The sequence below is a fragment of the Podarcis liolepis genome, assembly GCF_965112155.1.
Source record: "Podarcis liolepis genome assembly, chromosome: 2".
Taxonomy (NCBI): Eukaryota; Metazoa; Chordata; class Lepidosauria; order Squamata; family Lacertidae; genus Podarcis; species Podarcis liolepis.
Genome location: NC_139555.1, coordinates 14,874,396 through 14,882,063, shown reverse-complemented (window position 1 = coordinate 14,882,063; position 7,668 = coordinate 14,874,396). Strand labels below are relative to the sequence as shown.

General features: G+C 45.3%; 1 protein-coding gene across 2 annotated transcripts in view; it reads left to right on the top strand.

The window, feature by feature from the left end:
* The first annotated feature begins 6,506 nt into the window (after positions 1–6,506).
* The window catches only part of TIMELESS (timeless circadian regulator), a 62,947-nt gene continuing 61,785 nt past the window's right edge, over positions 6,507–7,668 (top strand). The window contains exon 1 of one of the 2 annotated variants that reach the window (XM_083489854.1): positions 6,507–6,773. The gene's annotated coding sequence lies outside the window, so the exon portion shown is untranslated. The remainder of the gene's footprint in view (positions 6,774–7,668) is intronic. The other variant, XR_014522590.1, reaches the window with a different exon arrangement.

Here is a 7,668-nt window from a genome sequence, read left to right as displayed (position 1 = left end):
CCCGGGAAATTTAAGGGACATCATCAATAAGAGACAGCAGCGGGACACGGCACTGGGATAAGGGACTGTCCCGCCAAATAAGGGACGGTTGACAGCTATGCAATTGGTTAAGAAGCAGCTAACAAAATTTCAGGACTTCCATACTCCTGCATCCAAAGAGAAATTCTTCTTAGCATTTCCAGTAGTCTCTATTGTAACTGGAGCTTTCCTGGGCTGCATTATTCCTAAATGAAGGAGGGGAAGGAAGCACAACTAAAGGAAATGGGAAAGGTGCTTCACATTTTTAACAGGACTTGCAATGTTACTAACCCAGATCTTTGCTTACTGGCATTGCAAAATCCCGTCCACACTACAGAACACATTTAATAAATCCAAATTCTCAAGACCTGGAGAGCAGGCCTGCTTCTTGCCAGACATAGGGTGTCCCTTAGAACAGTGTTCCCCAACCTTGGGCCTCCAGCTGTTTTTGGACTACAACTCCCATCATCCCTCACTAGCAAGGCCAGTGGTCAAGGATGATGGGAATTGTAGTCCAAAAACAGCTGGAGGCCCAAGGTTGGGGAACACTGCCTTAGAAGATCTGCAAAATAGCTGATTGTCCCATTTAAAAGAGCCATACAATGCAGATGAGATTGGCAATAGCAACATGCCATATTTGAGAAGAGGTAACAAAATCGGGCAAAACACACACATGCTGTGCACCATGGAGAATTCCCTCCTCAGTCTCCCCACATAGACGCTACCGGTGAATTCACATAGGAAGCTGCCTTATACCAACTCAGACCTTTGGTGCACCCAGGTCAGTATTGCCTACACTGCAGGGTTTGGGGCAGGGATGCTGTGAATTGGACCTGGGATCTTCCGCTTGCAAGATGAGCTACAGCTCTTCACATTTTAGTCATGCGGCTCTGAGCGCACGCCTTGCTTGATTTTATTTTTCTCTTTTTGTGTGCAACCCACATTGTTTCCCCAAAGCTTGACTTTCCCACCTGAAACATAAGATCTGAGAGAATTATAGCATGCATTTACCTCAAACCAGTTACCGTATTTTTTGCTCTATAAGACTCACTTTTTTCTTCCTAAAAAGTAAGGGGAAATGTGCGTGCATCTTATGGAGTGAATGCAGGCTGCGCAGCTATCCCAGAAGCCAGAACAGCAAGAGGGATCACTGCTTTCACTGCGCAGCGATCCCTCTTGCTGTTCTGGCTTCTGAGATTCAGAATATTTTTTTTCTTGTTTTTCTCCTCCAAAAACTAGGTGCATCTTGTGGTCTGGTGCGTCTTATAGAACGAAAAATACGGTAAACTAACCACATCCTCACACTTCCACAGTGGTTGTAGATCTATTATTATTATTATTATTATTATTATTATTATTATTATTATTATTATTATTATTATTCCCCCTGTCCTCAAAATGGTTGCAGGTCTTTGAGGTGGTTTCTCAAGTCTTCAAATCAGATTTGTCTGTAGTCTCAAAATTTCATTTCCTAGGACCCCCTTGGAAAAAGCCAGTTTTCTCCTTGTGGTGTACGAATACACCCCAAGACAAGTTTGATCGAAGCACAAGTACCCATTATGTCCATGTAGCAAATGTCTCCTACTTCCTGCAACTGTTTTCCTTTAGTTCATTTCCCAGTTTTCTCATGAAAATGTAATGAATAAAGGCCGGCATTCCCCATTTCTTACCTGGTTATTTGATCACAGGTTGACTAAACTTTCAGCACTTGAGCACTGCCTAAGAAACAGCCACAACTAATTTTTTTTAAAAATGCACATTTCGGCATCAGCAGCACGTTTGGAGAGAACGCTGTAATGTCAACGCATTCCAAGTATGTACATTTATTAAGAATTTCCACTGAGTTCAAATGGGCTTATTTCCAAAATAGGAGTGCATAGGCTTGTGTTGCCCAGCTGGGCCTGGTGCCAGGCTCTTTTCTAGAGTCCCACATCTTTCTGACCCACATAGATGCCCACAAGGGCAGGCAGCTTCCATCTTGCTAATCCCATTTCACATCCACCCCAGTATAGACAACTGAGAGCACTTCCAGACAGAAACTTATTGTGAAATTAGTGCTGCTTGTGTGCCAAAGTTTTCCCACCACCCACCCAACATTATCAGAAGAAAAATGCCAGCCTGTTCTTTTTCTGCATTTAATTCTGAATTTTCCATTCTGCAGGAAACTCACTTAAGTCAAAAAATAACCTGCTGTACATCCACACTTTTTACAGGTGTGAAGGCTTATTTGCACTTCCTTTCTGGAGGCCTGTTTCCCACAAGAATGGTGAGGTTTCAGTGGGTGGCCTCTGTTGCCAGACCGCTTCTTCTGTTCTCACCTGAGCAAATCCTTGCCATTTTGTTTCTGGCAGCCCCAACGATACAAACATACCTATATTTCTAAGGGAGCAGGTGGCACTGTGGTCTAAATCACAGAGCCTAGGGCTTGCTGATCAGAAGGTCGGCGGTTCGAATCCCCGCGATGGGGTGAGCTACCATTACTCGGTCCCTGCTCCTGCCCACCTAGCAGTTCAAAAGCACGTCAAAGTGCAAGTAGATAAATAGGTACCGCTCCAGCAGAAAGGTAAACGGCGTTTCCATGCGCTGCTCTGGTTCGCCAGAAGTGGCTTAGTCATGCTGGCCACATGACCCAGAAAAACTGTCTGCGGACAAACGGCGGCTCCCTTGGCCATTAAAGTGAGATAAGTGCCGCAACCCTAGAGTCGTCTGCCATGACTGGACCTAACAGTCAGGGGTATCTTTACCTTTACCTTTACCTTTACCTATATTTCTATCAATTGCCATCTGCAGAAAGCACATGGGAATTTCAGCAGCCTAGTTCAAAGGATTTTTACATCTTCTCAAGATATCTGCACAATGCATGTGGGGAATCAGCTGGGAAACTGTAACTGCAGTACATACTGTATATTGAAACTTAAAATGTATATATATTTACACACATGCACAGAGATATCTTCCCCGAGACCACTTTATCAGTATTTCAATATTTAATTCCTGCTGAGTTTATATTGTTGCAGGCTGGGGGAGGAGAGGAATGTGTGGCTGTGTTGTTAAGGATCACAGGGCACGAGAGGGTATGGATATTGCCACCACCCACTAAAACAAATAGCATACACTCCAACATTTCTCCGATGAAAATAGGGACATCCTATAGCAGATAAAAGGGTAAAGGGACCCCTGACCATTAGGTCCAGTCTTGACCGACTCTGGGGTTGTGGCGCTCATCTCGCTTTATTGGCCGAGGGAGCCGGCGTACAGCTTCCGGGTCATGTGGCCAGCATGACTAAGCTGCTTCTGGTGAACCAGAGCAGCGCACGGAAATGCCGTTTACCTTTCCGCCGAAGCGGTACCTATTTATCTACTTGCACTTTGACGTGCAAGTACCTATTTATCTACTTGCATTTTTGGCGTGCTTTTGAACTGCTAGGTTGGCAGGAGGAGGGACCGAGCAACGGGAGCTCACCCCGTTGCGGGGATTCGAACCGCCGACCTTCTGATCGGCAAGTCCTAGGCTCTGTGGTTTAACCCACAGCATCAGCTAAATATCTGTCTTACGCAAGACCCCGGTATTATTTCCTTTGCCTTCCCCCCAAAGAGACACCAAACAGATATTGTACCATCAACATCAACACCACCTTGGGGGGCAGGGACAACATGACACCATTTTGTCTATTGTGAAGCATGATAACTAAGGGCTGATAATATCTGTTTTGTGTACTACTGGTGCATATATTTTTGTTGTTTAGTCGTTTAGTCGTGTCCGACTCTTCATGACCCCATGGACCAGAGCACGCCAGGCACTCCTGTCTTCTACTGCCTCCTGCAGTTTGGACAGACTCATGTTTGTAGCTTCGAGAAGCTACAAGGTGCATATATATATATATATATATAGGTGCACACAAAGAGGTACAGAAATATGGGTGCACATACCTGGAACAGATGAGGGCAGTGGAGGGTGGGAAAAGAGGGAATGAGGGAAGGGAAGTAAAAATAGAGGACAAAAACAGTCTGTCAGGCTCTGCCCACTGATGTGTGGGTGGCATAGGGCTGAATAGCAACAACTATCCAAACAGAATGTGGATGCTAAAATGCCACAGAGAGAGAGAGAGAGAGAGAGAGAGAGAGAGAGAGAGAGAGAGAGAGAGAGACCTGAACAACCCTTTTGTAAAATAAAGGCCCCCCCCCCAAGTTATGGGCTATGAAGTTCACAGGGAGACAGAAACCTATTGTGAACCTCCCTGAGGACATCATATTGAGGCTTCAGAAACTCCTTGATTTTTCTCCTTCCAGCCAAATAGTTCTACCAAACCCAGAAGAATCTTTTTTTCAACCCTGGATGGACTACCGTTATTCACTACTGTTGTTTTATACTTTTAACCACACATCGAAATCTATTTTAAAAAGCAGGTTACACTTAAATCCCCCTCTTCCTTCAGGGAGTTCAGAGTGTTTTAAGATTGGCTGGTCATTTATGCGTCTCCGAAAAAGTGGAAATCCATCATTATAGGGTCATCAAGTCCAACCCCCTGCAATGCAGAAATCTCAGCAAAAGCATCCATGAATAGACGGCCGTCCAACCTCTGCTTAAAAGCCTCCAAGGAAGGAGAGTCCACCGCCTTCCAGTGGAACCTCGGGTTAAGAACTTAATTCGTTCTGGAGGTCTGTTCTTAACCTGAAACTGTTCTTAACCTGAAGCACCACTTTAGCTAATGGGGCCTCCCACTGCCGCCGCGCCACTGGAGCACGATTTCTGTTCTCATCCTGAAGCAAAGTTCTTAACCTGAGGTACTATTTCTGGGTCAGCGGAGTCTGTAACCTGAAGCGTATGTAACCTGAAGCGTATGTAACCCGAGGTACCACTGTATTGTTATCAAGGGACATGAGTACATCCATCTGCCTTTGTGAATGAGGCCTGAAAGCTTTCTTCCAGGCGTTCCTGCTGCGATGGGTTAGGCCGGGATGTCATTTTAGGGGGGGAGATTTTTTGATGAAAAAAAGCATGCTCTTTGCAAAATATACTTGTTCACAGCATAAAAACCCTGATGGTTTGTTGTTGTTTTTTAACTTCCTCGTTTTCAAATGACTTAAGCTTTTGAGATTTTTTCCTGAGCGCCTGGCATCAAAAGAAAGCAATTTAAAACCACTGTTGTTGAGACATTTCATTCCGAATCTGCTAGACAGAGCCAGACACAGATTATGGTGACAGGTGGGTGTCCTGCCCAGCCCCCAAAATCGTGGCTACGCCCAGGGCCAGATTTAGGTTTGATGAGGCCCTAAGCTACTGAAGGTAATGGGGCCCTTTATATGTCCAACTGTCCTTTGTCAACAACAAATTGTCACTGTTGGGGTTTTTTTTTGGTGTTGAATATATTGCATAGCTGTCAACTTTTCCCTTTTCTTGTGAGGAATGCTATTCGGAATAAGGGAATTTCCCTTAAAAAAAGGGAAACGTTGACAGCTATGATATATGCTATAGGGTAATTTATGGACCTAATAGGTATATAAACCCATTTGCACATAACAAAATATGTATTTTATCAAAGTACATCCAGTGTTTTTTTTTCATTTAATTTTTTTTTGGGAGGGCATGGGGCCCTAAACTATACCTTAAATCATAAATAGCGATAAGGCCTGTAAAGTTTGGGATATAACATATAATGCTGCAGAGCTGCATTACACAAATGAAATTCAGGACTGCAACCAGCCTGAAAGTTCCCGTACTACAATGGGAAAATGTGTTGTTGTTTTTTACAGATATTTTGAAACACAAAACCTGATATGGTGCAGACACAAGGGGAGCTATTCATTTCTTTTATCTGTGTGCCACAGGCACTAATCAACAGGTACCTGTGATACTCACATAATCACATTCTACAAAGCGCTAATTGCATCACACAACTGACATACCGGGCGTGGGCAATGACACTTTCTCAGACCAAACTATTCTAGATTATTTCATTATCAGTTATGAAATTCCCCCCAGAATTGTGAAGGAAAATTGGACTGTCCTCTAGGTTCCCTTGTTCCCCTTAGTCTGTATTAGCATTAATCAGAATGGCACATTGTCTGTAGTACTGTAGATAGCACTCCTATTCATTTTGTTTTAAAAAGCAGTTGGTGATAACTCAGAATCCTTTTATTTGGGGATATAGATCTAGAAGAAATTAAGCTTAATTCTGCTTGAGCTACCTTTATGTGGAATTATGGCCTGATGAAAAATATTTTAATGTTTGAAGAGGCTATGGAATTTTAAAGTTTTTGGAACCAAACCCACATAGCTTTCTAAGAAAAATACAAATAAAATTTCTTCTGTTTTTTTTAATATAGCTTAAATCCAGCACTGGCTAAGCCCATGGCTGCTCGCAACGCCTTCCTTTCTGCGCGCGCCTCCCCAACGGGCTGCAAAATTAACTTTTCGCTCCACCCCGTCGAAAGCGGGGACGAGACTGAGCGCTGGCTTAAAAGGGCAATGCCACGCGCGCGCGGCCGAGTTGAACCGAATGGGCCTTACTTCTGAGCAAAAGGCGGCAGAGCCCTGCGCCTCCTCTGGCTAAGCCGGGCCTGTCGCCGTGGCCCTTTTAAAAGGAGCGAGAGCGCATTCGCGCGCCATTTGGAATCCGGGAGGCGCGAGGAAGTCGGCGGCGCGGACCGGGAGGCGCTGCTGCTGCTGCTGCTGCTGCTCCTTCTCCTCCTCCCGGTGCAAAGTTAGGGCGGGAAACGACGCCGGTGCAGATGGAGCGGCTCGCGCGGGGCGGGTAAATATGGAGGCTTGGGGAGGCCGCGGTTCAGGTTTGCAAGGCGCATTGCTAAGCCTGGCGCTACCCAGCTGCAGCCCGCTTGGCATTTGCTAGGGAACAAGTACAGTGGTACCTCGGGTTACAGACGCTTCAGGTTACAGACTCTGCTAACCCAGAAATAGTGCTTCAGGTTAAGAACTTTGCTTCAGGATGAGAACAGAAATCGTGTTCCGGCGGCGCAGCGGCAGCGGCAGGCCTCCTTAGCTAAAGTGGTGCTTCAGGTTAAGAACAGTTTCAGGTTAAGAACGGACCTCTGGAACGAATTAAGTACTTAACCCGAGGTACCACTGTAATGGGATGGGGGGGGGAGGTGTTGGCTGGCAGTGTTACAATATGGCCTTGCCCTATCCAAGATGGAAGGGTATCTCTGTCAGAACAAGTCACAACTTGTTTTGAAATGAATCCCACTGTCTTGGGTAGAACTTAGTTCCCAACAGGGTTGTTGAGATATATTTGGTCATTTTCCGTCCTCCCATTTTTCTGCAGATTCATGTTTGCGTACACATGCTTTAGATTTTAAAGGGGAAAGATAAACTAATCCCAAAGCATGTTTAAGCTTCTAAATACAGTGGTACCTCGGGTTACATACGCTTCAGGTTACAGACTCGGCTAACCCAGAAATAGTGCCTCGGGTTAAGAACTTTGCTTCAGGATGAGAACAGAAATCGTGCTCTGGCAGCGCGGCGGCAGCAGGAGGCCCCATTAGCTAAAGTGGTGCTTCAGGTTAAGAACAGTTTCAGGTTAAGAACGGACCTGAACGAATTAAGTAATTAACCTGAGGTACCACTGTAGTATGGATGGGGGGGTGGGAGTCTGAGGTGTTTCTGCTGGCAACCTGGAGAAGGAGCTCAGG